The 19,525-nt window shown below is 35.6% G+C and overlaps 1 long non-coding RNA gene across 11 annotated transcripts in view; it reads left to right on the forward strand.

Annotated features, from left to right (window-relative positions):
• The window catches only part of LOC144282262 (uncharacterized), a 146,730-nt gene that overhangs the window by 16,975 nt on the left and 110,230 nt on the right, over positions 1-19,525 (forward strand). For 9 of the 11 annotated variants that reach the window (XR_013350637.1, XR_013350635.1, XR_013350636.1 and 6 more), the window contains exons 2-3: positions 2,346-2,567; positions 18,615-18,700. This is a non-coding gene — a long non-coding RNA (uncharacterized LOC144282262). The remainder of the gene's footprint in view (positions 1-2,345; positions 2,568-18,614; positions 18,701-19,525) is intronic. The other 2 variants (XR_013350633.1, XR_013350640.1) reach the window with 2 other exon arrangements.

Consider the following 19,525-nt stretch of genomic DNA (forward strand, 5'->3'; position numbering starts at 1 on the left):
TCTCATGCTTTCTGGGAATTGAATTTTCGGGGCTGTATGCTACATTCATTTTAGTTTGATGATAATCCGTTATTGCGTTCCACATGGGCCATCTACAGAAAATAGGAGATCTTATGTAGAGATTTATGCTTTCTGCATATCGGCTCTGCAGATCTTATTTTATAGGTCTCTCTTGGCTACAGAACGAACAGCGTTACTGGTATATGTAGCGTATACATTAGGGCCAAACTCTCTTGCTGCCTCTAGGACCTAGTCATATGACCTTTGCTCAGTCATACATATTTTCTCACTAACCAGAGCCAGCTATATGCAAAATATTGAAGTAGGTGATGTAGTTTTTGATAACGATATTTTCTTTCCCTGGCCTTGTTTGTACATCACATGCAATAGAGCTGATCAAACAAAAAGACAGGTATTAAATGGACCTGGGCTAGAATCTTGATGTTTATTGATTATGTGATCTTGGGTTATTTACTTAATATTCTTGTATGTCTTTTACCTACCTTAGAAAATTGGAATAGTAGTCTGCATAACCATAACTCAAAAGGGTGCTTTTGAATATTAAGTTATAGCAAATGTATGAGGAACTTAATGGTCTGGCCTATGCAAACTTCTCGATAGGTGATAGCTATTGTCATCAAGAATAAACATTTAAAAAAAAACCTACCTCTGCATGGCACTGCATAGACTGATTATAAGACACACTGCACTAAGATTTATGCAGTTAATAATTCATTGTTCATTCATTTACTCACTCAGCAAATGTTTATTGAATACCTACTGTATGACAGGGATTTTTTGGTGGTGATATTACAACAGTGAATAAAAGAGACAAGAACGGTGCCCTCATGGAGCTTAGTTTCTCGGGAGAAACAAACTCTAAACAAAAACACATTATTCAAAAAAATTTTAAGGTTGGGATAAGTATCACGAACAAAGTACGGCATAGTGAAAGATTTAGATGTATCCAAGGTCACCGTTACCTTTGAATTAAAAAGAAATAATCTGAACTACTTTTATCTTTTTTTTTTTGCAAAAACTAATATGTTCTTCGTAGCTATGAGATTCCTCTAGATTTGTTTTTCTGAGAGTCAGTCTTTTCTCTAATTTCATATTCCTCTAAAATCTTTATTTCTCTGTGATGTTAACTCCTACAGTGATTTTCTTCTCTCTGCCTCTCCTGGACCAAGATAGATTACTCAGCCTTTCTATTGCTAACAAGGTTTTGATTTAAAAAAATAGGCCTCTCATTCTGAAATTGATTAATCTGGCTGCTGTTTACTAATGGCAATGCTGATGCAAATAAAGATTTATGGTGAAGATCAATGATAGTGATCCTGGTCTGGTGGAGAGAGATTTTTATAACAGAATACCCTTTCTTGTTTCTTAAAACACGTCAAATAAATTTGTATACCAAGTGTATTTACAAATTGGTTTCCACAAACTTGGACAAATTAAAACACATGTGCACATGCACACATACGCACACAGGCTTGCTCTCTCTCTCTCTCTCACACATACACACACAAACACACAACTTTTAACCAAAAGTTTAAAAAAAATTCCACAAGGTTTAATCTTCAATTTAATTTTTTCTTCTTCTTGCTATTTCATGATGTCTGTCTTAAGGAAGTAAGATTTATAAATTTGGTGAAAAAATTTCATGAAAATTTTTTAGCTATTTCAGCTATCATAATTAATGAAATTATTAACACGAATAGAGCTAAAATAAAAAATAAATGAATTAAATACAAACTTAAAAGATTTTATTTATTTACTCATGAGAGACACTGAGAGAGACACAGGCAGAAGGAGAAGCAGGCCCTACGCAGGAAGCCTGACATGGGACTCGATCCCAGGTCCCCAGGATCAGGCTCTGGGCTGAAGGCGGTACTAAAACCCTGAGCCACTGAGGCTGCCCTACAAACTTATTTCTTTTTTTTTTTATTTTTATTTATTTATGATAGTCACAGAGAGAGAGAGAGAGAGAGAGAGGCAGAGACATAGGCAGAGGGAGAAGCAGGCTCCATGCACCGGGAGCCCGACGTGGGACTCGATCTCGAGGCTCCAGGATCGCGCCCTGGGCCAAAGGCAGGCGCCAAACCGTTGCGCCACCCAGGGATCCCCACAAACTTATTTCTTATAAATTATTTCAGTCTTCTGTTGTTACCTTCAAAACTGGCTTCTGTTATACATTTACTGTGGTATCAAAAAAGATTGGCTTTGGAATCAGGAGGCCTGGGTTCTAATTATCCAAGTAACTATAAATAAGTCTCTAAAACTTCTAGAAATGCACTCTCCAGGATGGTAGCCAATAGTCACATGTGTGTTATTTTTTTTTCTAGATTTTTATTTATTTACTCAGACACGCAGAGAGAGAAAGAGAGAGAGAGGCAGAGAGACAACACAGGCGGAGGGAGAAGCAAGCTCCATGCAGGGAGCCTGACGCGGGACGCGATCCCGGGACTCCAGGATCACATCCCGGAACAAAGGGAGCACTAAACCGCTGAGCCACTTGGGCTGCTCCACATGTGTGTTATTTATATTCAAATTTTAAATGGCTAAAGGTAAAAATTTATTTTAAAAATTTTTAAAGATTTTATTTATTTATTCATGAAAGACACAGAGAGATAAAGGCAGAGACGTAGGCAGAGGGAGAAGCAGGCTCCAGGCAGGGAGCCCGACAGGGAACTCGATCCTGAGTCTGCGGATCACGCCCGAGCCAGGAGCAGGCGCCCAACTGCTGAGCCAACCAGGCGTCCCAAGTCAATATTTTTTTTTTTAAGATTTTATTTATTCATGAGAGACAGAGTCAGAGACATAGGCAGAGGGAGACGCAGGCTCCATGCACGGAGCCTGATGTGGGACTTGATCCTAGGATCATGCCCTGAGCTGAAGGCAGACACTCAACCGCTGAGCCATCTAGGCATCTTGGTTAAAATTTAAATTTAAAACTTGATTTCTCAGTCATATAGTCATATGTTAAATGTTCAGTATTCACATAGGGTTAATAGCTACCCTATTCGACAGTGCAGTTACAGACATTGCAGATTTTTTTTAAATTCAGGTTTTATGTATTTATTTAGAGGGGGGCAGTGGGAGGGGCAGAGAGGGAGAAAAAGAATCTCAAGCAGACTCTGGACTGAGTGAAGCCTGATGCAAGGGTGGATCTCACCACCCTGAGATCTTGACCTGAGCCAAAATCAAGAGTTGGACGCTTACCCCACTTAACCCCCAGGAACCCCCAGCATGTTCTATTCTGCAGTGCAGTTGTAGAATACCTATCCTGATCTATAGTATTTTTTTCTTCCTTGCTTTATTCTTCATTGTCTTAATGATATGTTTTGAAGAACAGAAGTATTTAATATCTTGTACTTCATTCAACACTTACAACTATGTAGAATTTTCTTATTTGCTTATTACTTTTTATTTTTTAATGTAAACTCCATTCTGTTTTCCTGCTAGCAACATACTGATTATGGTTCCTTCTCACCTTATCCATGTTTGACCTACTTTTTCCTAGTATGAGAAGAAATGCAAACATCTTCAATAGATTAAGACAAAACACAAATTAAGATAATAATTATAAGCAAGTTTTATGGCCCTGTATTTTGCTGATCTTGTTTCCAGCTCTATCCCTATCATGAAGAATAGTAACTAGCACATGGTAAGACACTCTATAAATATTTTTTGAATGAATGACTATCTTCCCAATAAGATAAGCAAGAAAAGACCATTCTTTGGTTTCAAGGCAGATGTGGGATAGACATACAAGTTTGCTGAGCATTCAAGCTCATAAATTTTCTCTAGGACAATCTGCCTCTGAACTTAATTTTGAATAATAAGGACTTGGTGGTGAACTAGAATTTAGCAGTCTTTTATTTTTTAAGATTTTATTTATTTATTCATGAGAGACAGAGAGAGGCAGAGACACAGGCAGAGGGAGAAGCAGGCACCATGCAGGGAGCCCGACGTGGGACTCGATCCTGGGTCTCCAGGATCACGCCCTGGGCTGAAGGCAGGCGCTAAACCGCTGAACCACCCAGGCTGCCCAAATTTAGCAGAGTCTTAAGGGAAATTTACCAAATCACGTGAGTTGAGTCTAGTCAAAGAAGGGTTCCTTAGAAATGAATATCTGATTTTAAAAAATAGGATTCCAGAAAGTCCAGATAAAAGAAGTTTGAACAAATGGCTTGAGGCTTTTAAAGGGAAAATGGATGAAAAGAGATGAGGGGGTCTTCAAAAAAAAAAACACAGTTACCATATCTGTGTTCTGATACCAGAAGGGTATTATATACTTATCTTACTCTGTTTTGGGTTAGAGTTTACTGAGTATTTACTTTGTTGCCCTCACTATATTTTAACTTGATTTTATCCTTCTCTGCCCCCCACAACATCAAATATAGCATCTTGTGCAATAAACACTAAATACTGTTGAATTAGATCGTTATTCAAATCAAAAGAAAATTGGATAGATCTAAAGAAGTAAATGCTTCTATTCAATTTTATTATAACTTGGATTTTAAAAGGGTTTATCTAAGAAGGATTGTAAAACAGCTACAAAAGAGATGCACAGAATAGATAAAGTTTAAAAATTAGAATAATTCGTCTCTATTTTCCTATCAAGGATTACTCTTCTGGAAATAGAAAAGGATAGGGAAAATGTAGATAAGGAGAATTGAAAAGTAAAATCAATTAAGAGTTTGTTAGGAAAAAAATATCAGTCAAAACCTATAGGGTGCCCTTACAGGATTTCATGTTTTCTAGGACAAATGAGTCACATTTTGAAATGTGACTCAGGTCTATGAAAGTTATGAATGAGACATCATGGAAATTAGGGCAATCCTGAAAGGAAGTTAGAGATAGGGAAATTAACAAAATGGAGAGGAATTCATGGCAATAACTTTAGTGTTACAAATTTGACATCAATGCTTGGTAAATTTCTAAAATATTTACTGGGAATTATAGTAATTAGTAATCATCGATCACTAGGAAACATTAAAATCACTTAGAATAAAGTTTATCAAGAATCTCAGTGGATCTGAGATTTTAGCCTACTTGCAAACTAACAGGTTAGTCTAACTAGGTCTAAAGTTAGATTAGACTGCCTCAACCGCATAGATGCTGGCAGGAGAGACAAGACTCCTGGGCCAGAGACCAAGAAAATTATTCATAGTAGACCAGATAGTGAGTGTATCACCATGTTGCTTTGTATCAATTTGCTCTGCATTGAGTGATGAAGAGGGCCAGATAATGCCTAAAAATAGAATCTTTTAGTCAGGGCAGTAGCCCTTTGCTCTTGAGACACTGTTGCTGTCTTCTGAAGCTGTTTGCTCTAGGAACATTCTTGAAAAGACCAGGAAGAAAGGAAGTTATTGCCTCTCTTGCAAGATGTAAAGAAATGCCAAGGGACCTGAGGAGAATGGTCTCTCAACAGAATTATGCAAAACTAAGATCATTTTCTTTTCTTGATAGACATACTATTTCAGAAGAATTCTTATAAAATATATACTAATTTTATCCTTTGATAACATTGTTTTCAAACATGTTTACACATAAGTTACAGAAAGCTATAGATGATGTTACAACTGGACAGATTTCTTGTTGATTGAAAACAGTATACAAGATCTTAATTTATGACAGCCTTAATTTGTGAAAACCTGAAGGCAGATCTCAGGTAGTTATCACCAACATTGTAAACTCTGATATAATGACTTCAAGCACTCTTTTCTCTGACCTATGCTGTATTCTCTTGTTAAATATATTTTGGCACCTCCAATCCAAATAGTCTTTCAGTTCTCATTACCCATCATACCCTTATTTCTTACACACTTTACATTCTGTGGTTTCTGGTTAAGATCATCCCCTATAACTATAATCTGATTCCATTGCATACAAGCATTGTGGGAGTGGAGGAAAAAACCAACCATAATCCACATGCACTGCAACACACACACACACACACACACACACACACACACAAATTCATGATACACATACACTCAGGCACACTGGTGCTGCCTTTTCACTTGTCCATCATGACAAACCTCAGATGTGCTATATGCACTTAACATGGATAAACCATTCCATTATATTGATAGTATGTTTTCTTTCCTACTTATTTTCTCAGAGCATTATGGCACATATTCTCGCTCTGCACAGACTTCCAGTGATCTTTGAACTCAGATCTTTACTCCTGTTTAGTTGGAAAATAAAACAAGAATAATCAGATTCTAGGAAGACAGCTGTCTCCAGAAATTTGTAATGCCATCTAGTATATGGTCAAGAGGGCTGATCTAGGGTTAACAGAAGTTATAGAGAGACTAAGTTCCTTTTACTGTATGTCAAAAGATATGCCCAGATGATTTTGAGTTAGTGAAATACTTGAGGGAGAAGCTAGACAACTATATTTATGCACTCCTGTGTATGAAGAAGAACCAGATCTGAGTCCCTGTACTTGCAATAATCTGGTTAAACCTAAATTTCTAATTCTGAAACTAATATAGAGAACAGTTTCTGTATCTCCTAACCAAGTGAATGTTTAGAGAGAAAAATCAGACTTACTGAAAATGAACAAAAGAAAAACAGTGAATTTGCCTAATGCTGCCTACCCTCCAAACTTACCTGAAAGGCTGGAAGAAGAAGATCCATACTAAGGGTCTCAGATCTCATATACCAGGCCTGCAGAGCAGGGTAGAGGCTGGAGGAGGAAGGCAGCCTCTATTCTGCTGTTAGAGGTGGGGAAGACAGAGGTAGTGTGCTAGTAACCACATTTTACCTGAGAATTTCTGAGTCCTTTCTTTAGCTCCACAATTCTACCAACAGATTTTAGTTAATGACCTATAAAGAAGTTCATGTTGGGCTACCTCAGAGTGCTCTAAAGTAATTCCTGAGATTCTTCCTTTGTTAAAGGGACTGAAATTCAGCCTGTAGTTTATCCACACACAGTTGTTTAGCATTTTATTGCTGAAAGCTAATCATAATTCTCATTCATTCATTGATTCATTTGTTCTTTCAACACATTTATTGAGTATTTGTCACTGTTCTAAATGCAAAGGATAGAGTAATGAAAATTTAAAAAAATAACAAACCATTCTTGTAACTTTTATTCTAATGAGGGAAGGCAGAAATTAGGTTGAATAAGTAAAATCTATCATGTGCTGTATAGCACTATGAACTATGGACAAAAATAAGTGTGTGTGTTACAAGATTAAATGAAATAGGCAGCAAGGCTTGAGAATGTGATATTTCAAAGAAGGACTGAAGGTTCAGGGAATAGGTGTGGGAGAAAAATATGTAGGGAATAGTTGAACACACAGGAGGAAGGGTGTCTTGGTAGTAGTAATCAGGGCTGGCTTCATGGGTATATAATCTGTGCTCTGGCAAGTACCCATGGCAAGTACCATGCCATCTTGATATTCTTAATACATTTCAGATGATCTGCATTTTTATTTTGCACTGGATTCCACAACATACACAGGCAGCCTTGTCCTTAGGGGAATAGTGGTAAGGTCCCCCCAGATAGAGAGGAGTGAGCAGGATAGACAGCAGTAGATGTATAGAATATAGTGAGGCCACACTTCTTGTATGACCTTGAATGATCTGAATAAGGTATCAGTATGATTCCAACTGCTGCATTGGAAGTAGAATGAAGAAGAGATTAAGGGTAGAAATAAGGTGATCAGTTTGGGGAAACTATTTGCAATGAAATCTCAGTAAGACTTGAGGGTGGAATAACAATCTGGCCCTAAATTTAAAATACCATTGTGGGGTGTAGAGATTACTTAAAATAAATAAAGAACATTTAAAAAATAAAATACCATTGTATTGTCCTGTTTTTAATTAAGGGCTTATAGGATTCAGTGCATTTAGATGACAGTTTATGGACAGCAGGGAGAAAGCCTTGTTATTGTGTCATTTGCTTCTAGGATGCAGGCCCAGAAAAAGGATTATCTTATGCCCATGTACCACTTATGACCTGTACTCTGAAAGTCTCATGCATATTTTAAAAATGCCTTAGAAACTATACGAAGTTATTATGGTCATTTTTATATTTGGGGAGTTTCAACTGTATCTGTAAAGGCTCTTTCCAATTCTTATTTTCTTTGCTTCAGTGTTCTTTTGCCATTTACACTATCCTAAATCTGATTTGTTTCACTTACTCTGGCCCCAGACAGACTGGATTTCTTTTCTATTTATATTTAATTTTGAGGGTTGTGGAATTGTCACAGGTTTTACATTTTTATTATAGTTCTATATCTATGTATATTTTATCTATTAGCGTCAAATGAGATAATGTATATAAAATGCTTTAGAAAGTCTAAATAAATCTATAAATGTAAGAGATTAAGTAGTATATTAGGAAGATTACAGTTTAAATCTGTTTGAAATAGTTTGAAATCTTGCTTACATTTTCCAACAATCTGAGTGAACTATGTATGTACTCATTACTATAGCTAAAACATAGAACTTGCTTTCATTTTATAAAATTAAATTTTTGGAGAAGGATTAACTAGCAATTTTCTACATAGTGTAAAGATTGTTCTTCTGATATTGGCACTTGTAGGCTGTTTAGAATTTTCCTGCCAAATGTGCAGTTTCTTGACTTTTTTTTTCACTTAGTGGAAGAGAATTAATTTTCTGTGCTCATGCTTGTTTCCAACTTTAGACTTATATTTACAAGCATGAAAATAAGCTCCCCCACCACCCCCTTAACAAAAATGTTAAGTTTGAGTACTCGTTCCCTGGATCAAGTTGTTGGCAATTATAAAATGTTGCTTACAAATGTATCTGTGTTCTTATGATCCAGACAGTGATGTCATTTTAGATATATTTCTGTAGGAAGTTGGCCATCTTTGCAAAGGTTAAGTCCTCCATAATTGCTCTTGATCCCAGCCTCAAACATCAAGTATCAGCTCTTACTCAAATATCCCTTTCCAGCCCTCCCTAAATTCCCAGGTTAGGTCACACCCCTTTATTGCCCTCTGCTCTGTTCCTCCAAGACATTTGTTGTGATTAGGTTGATAAACAAACAAACAAAAAAATCAGCTGTCTCCCCCAGAGATCCTAAACTTGCTTATAGTAGAGACCATGCCCATTTGTTCTTTCAGTTCTGTCACATTGCTTAACAAATCATCTTCTATGCAGAGGAAAGAGAGGAAAAGTAGATGTGGTGAAAACTAATAAAAAATTTACCATTGAGTAAAATTTTTATACTAGGAAATGTTTATTTCAGGTGTTAGAATGAGGAATTGCCTATACGATAATAGAGAGCTAATTCCTATAAAGCAACAGGACTTGATCAGAGAATGTCCTCTCAAAGGCAAAGTGCCATGAATTAACCTTATTCACTGAACCTCAACCATCATCTGTCAATAACATTGCTAAACTTAAGTTTCTTCAATTCTTCCATCTTTCTGTCCTTTCTCTCTCTTTTGAACAATAAATTCGAAAGTTTGAAATTTATAAACTAGTGGCATAGGTTCATTAAAAATCAGAAATGAAACAGACTCAAATGATTTTTTTTGGATTTTATATTTCTTTAAAGAGCTTTCATGGGTTAAAAATGTAAGTAGCAACCATATACAAAAAGTATGAGATAATATTTGATAAAATCATTCAATCACTTTACTCTGCTTTTGAAAATATTTGAAATAGAGCATGGTAATGATTATAGTGAAAGCAGTCACCATGATTATGGGAATGGAGGGACAGTGTTACAAGCAAAGTTCCATGCTTTGGCAACTTAAGTATCTATTCATAGAAATGGGAACACAGATTTTCATAAAGAGCCTTGCACTAGTCTACATAATCAGTTTTGACATTTTAACTAATTTTGGAGCTTACTAAGTACTTATTTTTCAATTTAGTCAAATAACCTACTAATAACACATGTGTTTAGCCAAAGTAGTTAGTAAAACTAAGAAAAATAGTCAAACTGGTGGAGCATATAGTTTTACTTCAAATCATAACTAAAAGACTATGACAGAAATGAGTGTGACCAGAAGTTGTTTTGTTTTGGAATCTCTGACCCCATTTTGGTGTAAATGTTAGAAATCTGCATACCCTGGATCAACTTCTCACTGGGATGTCTTACTGAATCAGACAAAAACTGACTCTTTTACCCACATCTGATTCTACCACAATTGCACATATACAGACTGGGCATAAAAGCCACATTAGAGCATTTCTCACGTGAACCCAAAGAGTGAAATCAAGTATAAAAGTTAGTATATGCATTTATGCGACAGATACACTTATGTTATAAAAATACACATTCTAGGAAACCTGGTTTGGTTCACTGCATTATCCTAATTCTTCTTCACAGAAGGAAGTCTTACATCAAATTATAGCATGTAATGTCAAGTGAGCTTTGGCAAACTTTAGAGATGTCTATTTTGCTTATTGTTTCATCATTTATTGCCAATATGTTTTATATTATGGCTTGTAAGTATCTTTTGAATTGAGATTGATACCAATTATGCAGTATAATTGACATCTTTTTTCATAGTTCTAATCAAAATCCTCATCAAACTGCAAATCAAATGTGTTTTGATTGAACACTGATTAATGCTTGTAGTATAATTAATTCATTCAGATATTTATTGAGTACCTACTAATACCACTAGTCTGGACCTTGAGTTTAAATCCATTAAACTCATGGAGCAGGGAGTCAGTTGTTAACAATTATAAGTAAGTATCTATCTATATAGTAAGCTGGAGAGTAAGTGGCGTGAAAGTACTGAAATATGGATGGGACAGGTGAGGTTTCATTGAGAAGGTGCCATTTGAACAGAAACTTGAAAATGTGGCAGTAGGCAAGGAGTCATTTGTGAAATAGCATTCCAAGTAAAGAGAAGAACTAGAGCAGAGGTGCATGACCAGTGTATGTCTCCTGTGTTTAGAGAAAAGCAAGGAAGCCAGTGAGGCTGGAGTCAAGGAAGAGGAGCAAATGGTAGAAGTTTTCTAGGGGAAACCAGGAACCAGGATTGGCTTTTACTCTAAGTGAGGTGAGGAGGCTTTGCAGATTTTGAGCAGGATAGTGACATGGTCTAAGTAGTGATTAGAATATAATCTGTAAGTCAAGAAAAAATGGTGGGAAAAATGAGGGCTAAAGCAAGACCAGTGGTGAGGTGATGGTTGCTAAAGAATAAGCTAATAGCAGGAGGGATGGTTTTGGAAATACAATGAAAGTAGAGTGAACAGGATTTCTTGACAGATTGAATGCAAAATTGTTTGGTGACACAGATTTGAGTGAGGGCTATGATGAAGATCAATGCCGAGTTTGAGGTAACACATTTATGTGAAACATAACATGAGGCTGAAGCGTTAGGAAACAGACTTAAGTTCTAATAAGAATAGCTGAGGAAAACAGACTTTAGGAACAGTTTGAGAGGCATTTATGTGTTTTCTGTTCAAATAGGAAACTATTTTCCCCTCTGTCCAATATACTGTATTTTATGGCTGTATATATATCCCATAGGACAATTTATAGGCTTGCTGGTGGGAAGACAGCACCATCTTGTGGATAATATTATACAACTTTTTAAAGAAAATCTATGTGAAAATACTTTTTTCTATATTCTAAGGGAGTTTAATTCTGAAATTATTTACTAATATTTTGAAAACTCACACTAATTTCTGAGTGTATTCATATAATGTTATATCTACTGGGTGCCAAAATAGCTGACAAAACCAGTAAGTCAAGCAACTTGGATAATTCAAATAAATATCAATTCAATAAATTATCTCACAAATCTTCTAAGGAGGTTATATAATCAGTAACTTTTTAAAATAGAGGGGATGATTATGTATGCTTATACATATAATTTATTAAAGAATGTAAATTCTACCTTTGATCGACTGCTTCCTGGAAACTCATTAATTCACTTATGCATTCCTCATATAGCATTAAAAAACATTTTCTGTACATGCATAATTATATCAGACCCAGTGAGAAACCAGAAAAAATATATAAACCATTGTTACTGCCCTGAGGAAACTTACTACCTAAGTGAATTTACCATTTACTAAAGTTTAAGGAACAATAAAATTGATAAATTATAGCAATGAAGTAGTAAGTATAGCGTAGCTACTTATGAATCAAAATATTTGCTTAGGCTATTGTTTTTCAAATTGCTTCAGGAATTCCACAACATTTTGTCAAAAAAAAAATAGAGTGTGCAAGAAAGTTTACTTTGATTGTGTAAATGAGCATATAAAACATTTAAAATACTGTGTTAGGATACAAATTCCATAATGCTTATCCTTTCACTTTAATTATATTCTTTAAACAAGGCAATAGGGGTATATTTCGTTAGATCATCTAATGTATTTTTTTAATAAGAGGGGTATCTTTTATAAATTAAAATAAACATATAATTTGCTAAGCATCAGACAACTAATCTTGGCTCTTATCACAAAAAAGAACTCCACTCAGATAAACCAGAAATGAATGAATACTTGCCAAGAGAATAGTGGAAGGGAAAGGGAAAGAGGTAAGACTCCTTTGAATATACCTTTTTATAAAGTTTTGATTTGGAACTATGCAAACATTTTCTGTATTACAAAAACTAATTTAAAGGGATAAACAAGGAAAATCCTAAAATTAAAAATCAGTGAATATAACATTATATCAAGTTGACAACCTATCATAAGAAAATAGATAATTCAGCTAGATTTTGAACAATATCTTGATTATACTCACATAAACAACTTCAAGAGAATTTTGAACTTTAGGTTTGTTGTTGGTAGCATTGGTGTAGTGATCCATTCTTTTTTCTTTCAGAGAGAAAGAGGGCAGGGGGAGGGGCAGAAAGAGAGAAAGAGAAAGAATCTTTTTTTTTTTTTTAATTTTTATTTATTTATGATAGTCACAGAGAGAGAGAGAGAGAGGCACAGAGACATAGGCAGAGGGAGAAGCAGGCTCCATGCACCGGGAGCCTGATGTGGGATTCGATCCCGGGTCTCCAGGATCGCGCCCTGGGCCAAAGGCAGGCGCCAAACCGCTGCGCCACCCAGGGATCCCAAAGAGAAAGAATCTTAAGCAGGCTCCATGCCCAGCACAAAGCCAGACATGGGGCTCAATGAATTCTAGGACCCTGAGGTCATGACCTAGGTGAAAATCCAGAGTTGGACGCCTAACCAGCTGAGCCACCCAGGCACCTCTGGTGTAGTGATGTTTAATTTCTGGTGAATTGTAGGATAAAACAAATGAGTAAATATATAGATGCTGTTGTGAGCCAATATTTCCACTGTGAGGAAAGTGAGGTACAAATTTGGAGTGTGGAAAGTTTGAGAAAGAAATCTCTGGTGATAGATTTTAATTGGAGCTGTAAGTATGAGCTCACGTAGATACATAAAATATATATAACCATAAGTATGAAGTCATATATATATAAATATATATATATATATATCCCTTGATGAGAAGAGCCTTGCATTATTTATTGTTGGGCTATTTGCATGATTTCCTAAAATATCTGGCAAAGAATGGTACATCTCTGTTTACTGCGAGTGATTACAAAGTAGCTTCAGCTGAGTACCACCGCAAAGCCCTGTGAGGGTCTACTGACCCACTCACTGTTATGTCTGGTATCTGTAAACACTCTTTTCGTTCTTAGTCTTTTTCTTGTATAATTGATGTTCTTTAAAATAGTTAATGTATAACAGGGCTTATGTTTCAGTTTGTTTTCTGTTGTGTTTTTAAACAGAAAATGAAAGGAGTACAAGCTCCTTTTCTCATTTCAAAGTTGCTACCAATGTACACAGTAATTAGACGAAGAAGAAACATTCAGTAGAACATTTTATTGCGTAGTTGACAACATTGCTTGAATGCTGGTGGTTCTATCCCTTTGACACTACACAATTTTCTAATATGTGTTAATGCTATGTGACAAAATGCCCTGATTCCTAGTGCCAAAGGTTCAACTTAATGTATATATATACCTGAAAACCCATGCATTTGTGCTCTTTTTTTTATGGTGCTTGAAGTAAAACAGCCCATCCTCTGCAAGTCCATCTATGTTGTTCCTTAGGCATTCTATCTTTGCTCAAATTGTTGAAGGATGGTGATTTGTTTCATGGTTTTTGTATTTGAGTCTAATGCACATTCTAACATGATAGAGGCAATGCATTGTGTAGCCATGGTTTTCTGGAGAAGTTGATATTTTAGGAATTGTATTTCAGATCTTAAATAAAATTTGTTTCTAAATTTCAAAAAAAAATTAAAAAATACAATCTGAATAATCAGTGCAGGTACGTTGCTGTTTCTCTTAAAATCTCCAGCTGTTAAGCTCTATCTATAAAAGATGTAAAAGCAGTGAAATCTAAGTAGCAGTAAGCACCTTCTCTACCCCCTGATCTTGGTTTCTAAAACCATGTCCATTCAAAGGAACCAGGAAAGCATGATTTCAGTTTTGGAGAAGGAAAGGGATAGGTGAACCTGAAACATACTTTTGTGACAGAAACTAAAGAAGAACTTAAAGATTGGTCTTGTGGAAAAGATGGAGGTGCCGTTCTGGTAGACTGTCCAAATATGGGATGGATTGAAAAGTAAAAGAATAATGAAACCAATGAATTATAGAGAAATATAATAAATTAGATGGAATGGTAGAATTAGAAAGTTACCATTTTGTAGCTATCACTTTAGTAACTGATTCAGGTGAAGATCATTAATACATATTAAAGCTCTTGGTTTTAGAGTTGTTTTGTAACATGATCACAGGGTCAGAAAGCATCACCACTGATAACATATAAATAACAAAGATAATAAAGTACCTTGAGAATGGAGAAATCTAGTAGGCATCCCCTTGAGCAAATGATCAAGTTTAAGATCATCAAAAATGGTACAAACCTAAATTATATGCCTCCTGAGATGATGCAGTAGGGAGGACACAATATCACCTAAAAATAGTATTGTTGACATAAATATTTAACCTGAATATAACCATGAAAAAAATAATTAAACCCATCTACAAGGTATTCATAATACAACTGGCTGAGACTCTAAAAATATGAATTCCATAAAATATAAAATAAGAGAGCTGTTGTAGATGAAATGAGCTAAAGAGACAACTAAATGTAGTATTTAAATTTTTTAAGACCTAGATTTTTCATTTTTTCATGAGAGACACAGAGAAAGAGGCCATCAGAGGCAGAGGCAGAGGGAGAAGCAGGCTCCATGCAGGGAGCCCAATGTGGGACTTGACCCCAGGACTTCAGGATCTCGCCCTGAGCCGAAGGCAGATGCCCAACTGCTGAGCCACTCAGGCATCCCAGTATTTCATTTTTTAGTTGATCTTTGATCAGAGGAGAAAAAAACACTGTAAACTACTTGGGGAGTTTTTTTAGGTAAGATGATAATTATTGCAATAGTGTTAAATTTCTTGGGTGTAATAATGATAATGTGTTTTGTGGCCATATAGGACAATGTCCTTGTTCTTTAGAGATAATGGCTAAATATCCTTAAGTAATTAAGGATAAAGTCTGTCTGTGTCTGCGGTTTACTCTCAGTTTTTTCTGGAAAAAAAAAAAAAAAACAAATCTATCTGTATCTATGTCTATATCTGTCTCTATACCTATACTTATATCTTCCCTACATTTACATCTGTGAAGCAACTGTTAACCACTGTTGAACCTAGATTAAAGGCCTTTGGGGTTCTTTCAACTTTTATAGGTTGGAAAATTTGCAAACGAAGGAAATTAGGGAAAAACTGCTCTTGCTTACTATGTATTTTTTTCTAAAATGCCTCATATTTTTAAAATAAAGCAGGCTACAAAAATACACTGAAAATTGAAACCAATATTCAAAAAATATTAGACTATTTACTCACAAAATTCAAATGTGATAAAGGTCCAAGACTTGACTGTAAATCCTTTGACCTTGCCACATTACAGTGTTGCCTTTACAGCATATATAATCACAAACTTTGAACTAGTTTAGGGAATACCAGTTTATTTAATCTCCTGATCATAACGGTTTTCTGAATTTAACTTTTGCCTTTCACTGACTTTTTGACATTGTCAATTCTCAGGGTACTTTGAGTCTATAAAATAAAAGATTTGAATTCAGTGGAAGTTCAGGGTTCAGATAGTTCTAAGATTTTAGGTTTTCATGGATTTTAAGTATTCTGTCTCAAGTACAAAAATATAAGATCTGACATTATGTGTATATATGGCCTTTAACTCTGAAATACCACAGAATGTTTTCTGAATGAACAATAATATATACATTTGTTATTTAAAGTTTAATATAAAGTTATATTCTGATTATTTGATATTATAATTCAATTATTCAGTGTATCCAAATCCTAATCATTCCAGAAATTTCAGCTTTTGCTATATTTTTTAAATTGAAATTTTAAAAATGAATGACTTCTATCATTGGAGTTATAAATAGATCTTTAAAATTTTATTTAAGTAATGCAGTAATTTAATTATTTTCAAGTAATTTATCTCTGAATGGATTGCTTTCCTCCTGCAGGATTCCTAGCCTCTACACCTTGAAATCAAAGTCTCATTCACTAGTTGAGGGATTTCTGAAAGCTTTTACTTTGTTTCTTTTGCTAGGATAGCCGTTTCCTTTGCATTAATTAAATTCAGCAAACCTGCCTTACATTCCACCTTATTTTAACAGAGAAAGCATTGAGGAATGGTATAAGGAGGGGAAACGTAGATATAAACACGGAGAAACACTCAACAAATGCAATAAAGAATGGACACAAATGTTTTGGTTAATAAATTGAGATCATTTGGGTAAGGAGAGTTTTGTGGACTTTATAGAACACCATGATTTATAGCACTATGGTGGCTACATTTCTATGTTAAATTCCCAGTATATAAAAATCTAGATCAAATTAAAATTGATAGAGCAAAGATTCAGAAAATAAGAAAGTTGCTGGTTACTACCAAAGAGTAACTAAAATTATATACATCTATGTATTAGGCTCAATATTTATATTAATATAGAGATATTAATATATTTAATATTTTATATATATGCATTATGAATTAACATATTCACTTGACATTTATTCAGCATCAGCTATATACCAAGCACTGTGCTGGGCAAATTTATATGCAAGGACCCTGTTAATATAGCCAAATGGGGTTGAGGTTTACTCCTCCCCCACCCTGTAGATTTTGAGCCACCTCATTTGTCCACCTGCCACTCAGAGTTCTCTCTTGAAGCTGCTTAAAAAATGCGATCTGCAAATATGAGCTCTTACCCTCATGTTGGAGCAATAAAGTAATTGAGACATTGGTTATTATGCTTCCCCTTTCAACAGAGTTTTGTTATTTTCAGATGTGTTATGGAAATCCATAATTATAGGTGTCTTAATCATATGTTTGGATAGAAATGCATTTCTGACTTTTCTTGTTGGCAGCTATGCTCTTATTTTTCAGATGTGATTTTTCATCTTAATTCCAATATGGAGAATGTGAAGTTACAACAGTGTTGTTGCTGATAATACTCATTGCCACTTGAGCCGACATGCTGTTTTCTGTCCTAAAACAGTCAAATTAAATTTTAAAGGAATAGCAAGATGAATAATACACAGAAAATGGCAGAAAACTTGACATAGGATAACTTTTTTAAAAAATTTTTATTTATTTATTATAGTCACACACACACAGAGAGAGAGAGAGAGAGAGAGGCAGAGACACAGGCAGAGGGAGAAGCAGGCTCCATGCACCGGGAGCCCGACGTGGGATTCGATCCAGGGTCTCCCGGATCACACACACACACACAGAGAGAGAGAGAGAGAGAGAGAGAGAGAGAGAGGCAGAGACACAGGCAGAGGGAGAAGCAGGCTCCATGCACCGGGAGCCCGACGTGGGATTCGATCCCGAGTCTCCAGGATCGCGCCCTGGGCCAAAGGCAGGCGCCAAACCTCTGCGCCACCCAGGGATCCCTAGGATAATGTTTAAGACAAATTACTTCAATACATTTTTAACAAGCCTGGTGGCACAATTACACCTTTAGTACCATGATACAGCAAGTATATTGGGCAAATCAGGCAAATGGATTTAACCATGACTTATTTCTGAAAAGGTCACAGAATGATTACTGTCTTATTTTTCACTTACACAAATGATTTTCATGTATGCTATTTTAAAGCACAGAATTGCTGTAGAAAGTCATTCTCTATTTCTCTGACCTCTTCTGTGGCATTTCAATCTAATGATTAAGTTAAAAGATGTCAGATAAGTGTCCTCAAGAGGTTTCATAGTAAACCTCACCAAAGATCTAGAATTGAAGTGTTTTCACTGTAAGTTACTATTTGCATTTATTCAGTTTCCAAGAATCTAATTTAAGAGAGGCTCAGGCACTAGTTGTATATCTAATGGCAATCAGTCAAAAAGAAAAATATAAGATTTCTTGAATGATACAAGATGAATCTAAAAGCAGTACTTAAAATATAGCTCATTTGTCTTCTGTTTTTTTTTTTGTTTTCAGAGCTACTGTTTCTATACCATCTCCTGAGATGGCTTTTGGGAGGGATAAAATTTGGGAGGAATGAAATTTTTGAAGTATAAGCATTTATAATCCCTATCTTGTCTGTTCCCTAAGTGGGGGGTGGATACTGATTGAAGAATCTCTTTAATGGTAGATGGAGAGGCAAATAATAGAATACTTGAGAAATGCTGGATATCAACATGTATCTTGGAGAGATGGCAACTTCAATAACAGAAAGAGGTAAGGTCTAGATTCAGCATAGCCTGAAAGGCTGGAATGAGGCTGCCATGTTTGCTTACCCAAACATTCTCAGTTCATTGCTGAACTGGGACTGAGAGTTCATGAATAGTATGAAACTTTTACTTGTTTATTGGTCATGTCTATTTCTTCATATGTGTTTATATCTTTTGCACTGCACTGATTACTAAAATAAGCATTTAAATTTTTTATTATTTTTACTTGTAGGCATTCTGTTGCCTACTTAATAGCTCTCTCTGGATGTCCCTTTGGCCCCTCAGATTCACTGTGTGCAAGGCAATTCATTATTTTCTGTTCAAGTGTGACTGTCCTCTAATAACTAACACTTTTGTAGATAGCGTCATTCACCCAGTTGTGGAAGCTAAACATTTTAGAGCCTCTTTGAATCTTTCTTCTTCATCCTGCAAGTTGAATTTATGACCATCTTTCCGTCTCTCCATCCCATGGCCACTCTCTGACCTCAGGCCCTTATCTTCTCTTACCTGGGCCATTTTACTAGCCTCAGGTTTAGTCTCTCCATTTCAGGTGAATTGGTTGTCTACACCATTACCACTTATTTTCTTTCTTTCTTTTTTTTTTTTTTTTTACTTATTTTCTTTCTAAGGCAAAGATCATATCCCTTTCATAGGAGATGCTACACAATCTATCTGAAATCTAACTTTACCAGCCTTACCTCCAGTCTATCTTGACCACTCTTTAGCCAGACTAAACTGATACGTTATTTATGATTTTGTCCAATCTGTTCTTCAAACATGCCTAAACATGTTCCCACCTCTGGGTCTTTGCACATTTACCCTACTGTTTTCC

This window comes from Canis aureus, chromosome 13 (assembly GCF_053574225.1).
Source record: "Canis aureus isolate CA01 chromosome 13, VMU_Caureus_v.1.0, whole genome shotgun sequence".
NCBI classification, from domain to species: domain Eukaryota; kingdom Metazoa; phylum Chordata; class Mammalia; order Carnivora; family Canidae; genus Canis; species Canis aureus.